This window comes from Rhagoletis zephyria, unplaced genomic scaffold (assembly GCF_001687245.7).
Source record: "Rhagoletis zephyria isolate East Lansing unplaced genomic scaffold, Rhagoletis_zephyria_1.1 Rzeph_scaffold_02671, whole genome shotgun sequence".
In the NCBI taxonomy this organism is placed as follows: Eukaryota; Metazoa; Arthropoda; class Insecta; order Diptera; family Tephritidae; genus Rhagoletis; species Rhagoletis zephyria.
Genome location: NW_016159755.1, coordinates 27,051 through 30,859, shown reverse-complemented (window position 1 = coordinate 30,859; position 3,809 = coordinate 27,051).

Genomic DNA, 3,809 nt, shown 5'->3' with positions numbered 1-3,809 from the left:
TAATAAAGAGAAAGCTTTTAACTATTTAGTACAGAGAATCAAGTGAAAGCTTGAGGGCAGAAAGCTTTCAAGTACTGTAAGCCCGGGCGATAGCGAGTCTAGCATTGCTTATAATAAAAATATCATAAAATTTTTCATAAAATAAAGCATAAAAATACCAACAATCGTAATCAATAAAGCACAGCCAATTAATTGTACGCTGCCACATATTGTCACTCGTCACTCGGCAGTCATTATTGCGGTTTCACCTGTGCGCAAAATGCAAAGAATCAGAGCATGTTTAACACAAATAAAAGATTACGAAAAAAGTAAAAAAAAAAAATCGTATTAAAAGTGCACAAACGACGCTACGCTTCGCTGAGCAAATGAGTCAGCCAGCCACTCGACTTCACAGGTACTAGTGCAGCTAACAATTTTGCGACCCTAATACTGGCACTAACACTAATCAACAAAGCAATTATTAAGGTTCGAATAAATAATAGCTTATAAATAGTTTCAATGCAAATTGCATGCCAAATGGTGATAGTGTGACTAACATGACTGCATGACTCTATGAATGATTGAAGAATGACTGATGAAAAGGTAGTAAATAAGTTGGCGAGAGGGATGTCATGTGACGTCTATAGAGTTTACAAGCATTTGATGGGCGAGTTCATTTTTAATTCGCTATACATATGTACATATGTCTATGTTTGTTGGTTTGTATGTCGACTATAGCATGAAAAATTAACACATACATACATACTTATGTAGTTACCTATGCCCGTACACAACATAGCTTTCTAAATGCTTTTACATTTAATTGCATTAACTAATTTGCTCTTCACTTGTTGACCTCACTCACCTGACCGACTGGCGGATATTGACTTTAGCGATTTTAATTGCTCATTACTAATTTTGTTAAATTTAAATTGCGTTTCAATTTCGTGCTCGATTTAGTTGTTTCGTATTTAGTTCCATTCTATGCTGTGGCCCTATTTTAAATGTAGACTTTCAAGTTTACTTTAGTGTCGACCCAGCACGTCTCGCTCCACATTTGAAAAAAAATATACATACATATAGATGACACTCTAACCGGCGCGATATTGTAAATTAGTGCACTAAGCACACTAACACCTAATCCTGAAATATTTAATGCCTCAATAAATTAGCCTCGTGTAACAGGCCTCATACATAAATAGTGTAGTAACTTTAANAAAAAACGCTGCTCTTCGAGTTAAATGAAAATTTTGTAGTAGAAAACACTCTACATGCTTAATTAGCAACGTTTCGATAAGCTTATAGGCGCCTAAGATGGTTTTAGTAATAAAAATATGTTTTGCGCTTTGATTGAAGGATTTAACGCTGATGAAAGTGGAAATGTAATTTTTATTTTTGAAATTTCCTTGCAGTACTTTTTTTGTAAGACAATTGAAAGCCAGTAGGCAAGATAGCTTGAAAGATTCTATTTATTCTGGCACGAAAATCTTACAAAGAAAAAGCTCCCTTGCCAACTTTCAGGGTGAAAAGCTCTTTTGACAAATGGCACTTGAGCATGTTCCAAATGTATGAAGTACGCCTCCAAACCATCGTCTGACTAAATCTAAGCTGACTTAGCATGCTATGGTTTGGAGGTATCGACATGTAAATATATATATCACTGAGAGATCCAGAGTCGATTTCGTTTGTTAGGGCAGCGGATTTTTCCTATTTTATTCACTTTTTTTAATTTAATTTTAAAAAGAAAAAAATTTTTGAATTTACTTTAATTTTTAGAAACTTATTTTATGTATTTTTTTCTTTAAATAATTTTTTTTCTTTTAACATTTAGATCTTATTGTTTCAAAAAGAAAAATATTTCTTTTATTTCATTTAACTTTTAGTTATTTAATTTTTTCTTTTAATTTTAGTTTTTCAATTTAGTTCCCTCTTAATTGTTAGATTTTATTATAAAAGAAAGTACACATTTTTTAGTTTCATTTAGTTTTTGAAACTTATGCCATGCATTTGTAATTTTTTTTTTTAAATAAAATTTTCTTTAAAATTTTAGCAACTTGTTTTATTTTATTATTTTATTTTCTTTAATTTTTTTTTACTTTAATGAAAATTTTTTGATTCATAAAATTTTTTTTCCGAATTTATTTAATTTTTTCTGTTTTTAATTTAATTTTTTCCTAATTGAGTTTAATTTTCATTTTTCGATTTTATTGTTTAAAAAAGAAAAAATATTTGTTTTTGTAATTTTAGTTTTTAGAAACTCATTTTTTTATTTTTCTTTTTTAATTTAAATTTTTTTCTGTTTTAATTTAAATTTCTTTTAATTTGGAGCTTTTGTTGTTTTTAAAAGAGAAATGTGTGTTTATTATTTTTTATTTATCTTTAGAAACTTAATTTATTATTTTATTTATTTTTTCTTTTTTTAAATAAATTTTTATCTTGTATTTTTTTAGAATTATTAAAAAATTTATTGTTAAAAACAATCAGCATAACGCTAAGATATCCTCGTTAGCAGGTCTTTTAATTAGTCTTTCGAAAGATAGAAAAAAGCTTTTAAAATACTTGCCAGAATTGACAATGGCTTGTCACCACTGCTTTCCATCTGCGATGCCTTCGTTAAGACAGTTTAGCCCTCTAAGAACTGGACCATTGCTTGAGTGCAGTCACCGCGACTTGGGAATTTCGTGCCAGGTTTGTGATGAAGCCGGGTTCTCGATAGGATGTAGTTAATAGGAAGCGCTTTAATTTCAAACGGGATGGGCTTAGCCTGCCGGAAGTAACGGACTATTGCCTGCCAACAAGAACCTACGACAAACGGTAAATCCCTATAAGCTAGCAATAGTCCCAAGACTTTCCGGGAACCGCAGGTTCCGTTCAGTTCTATACTGACGGATCCAAAATGGAAAACAAAGTTGCGCCTACCGGACCACTGTATCTAGTGTCTTGCAAACAAAACTAGTGGTCATAGAGGAGGCTGCCGAGTGTTTACGGACAGGATGCAATCGGATGCAATTATATCTATTATTATTTTTCCCATACAGTCAGGAGTCTCCAAAAGCTCTGAATTCTGTTACATGTAACTGGAATACTGTAGTAAATGGCAGCAGATCACTTAACGTGGTGGCAAAATAGTTCACCTAGTTTGGCTGACAGGTCACAAAAGTATACCGATAGATAGATAACATTCAGTCTGGGTGGCCTCCTTAAAGTCTGCCTATAGAGACGGAAGAAGAACTTTTTCGGAGCTAATTCGGACCCAGTTCGGTCATACCTTTTTTAACCTATAGGTATTGGGATCGATTTTAGCGATTTTCAAAGAACTCCTCTATATCCTCATATCAGCAATTCCATGGTAACAACAGTCTTCATTCTCTAGGAAAATTTGATTTCCGGAAAGGGCAGCAGTAGTGCGGATATCTCCTTATATTTCAAATGTATAACAATTTAAGCCTGCCACCTGATGACTTAAGAACGGAATAACCTGTAAAAGCAATCGGATGGGCTCGTAAGGATATATGAAATTTAGTGTAAAATAATACAAAAAAAAAAAATCGCCTAATCTTATCATCTTTCAACTGTGCGTTCTGGATAGCTTGCAGACAAATAACTTCACATTCCATGTGGCTACAGCTGATTGCCAGCTGACTCAGCTGAAGCTTTAACCCTATTAAAAATNATCGCCTAATCTTATCATCTTTCAACTGTGCGTTCTGGATAGCTTGCAGACAAATAACTTCACATTCCATGTGGATACAGCTGATTGCCAGCTGACTCAGCTGAAGCTTTAACCCTATTAAAAATTTTGCAACCTAGCACCTTTCGCGCTTTGTGCT